Source organism: Trachymyrmex cornetzi, unplaced genomic scaffold (assembly GCF_001594075.2).
Source record: "Trachymyrmex cornetzi isolate Tcor2-1 unplaced genomic scaffold, Tcor1.1 scaffold733, whole genome shotgun sequence".
Taxonomy (NCBI): Eukaryota; Metazoa; Arthropoda; class Insecta; order Hymenoptera; family Formicidae; genus Trachymyrmex; species Trachymyrmex cornetzi.
In genome coordinates this window covers 280,640-280,846 of record NW_017300063.1, presented here as the reverse complement: position 1 = coordinate 280,846, position 207 = coordinate 280,640, and positions in this window count along the sequence as shown.

Below are 207 nucleotides of genomic sequence, written 5' to 3'. Positions count from 1 at the left end.
TGACCTTTTGAAGGTCATATCAAGGTCAAAAGCACTTTCATCTTACTTTTAGCGTTACCCGGAAACTACGACGTGGACGTAGTAAGTTCTGTTTCCTTCAGGATGCTTGATTATTGTGAGTCCCCTTGCCTCTCACGTCGGGGTGCTTGATTATCGTGAATCCCCTTGCCTCTCACGTCGGGGTGCTTGATTATCGTGAGTCCCCTT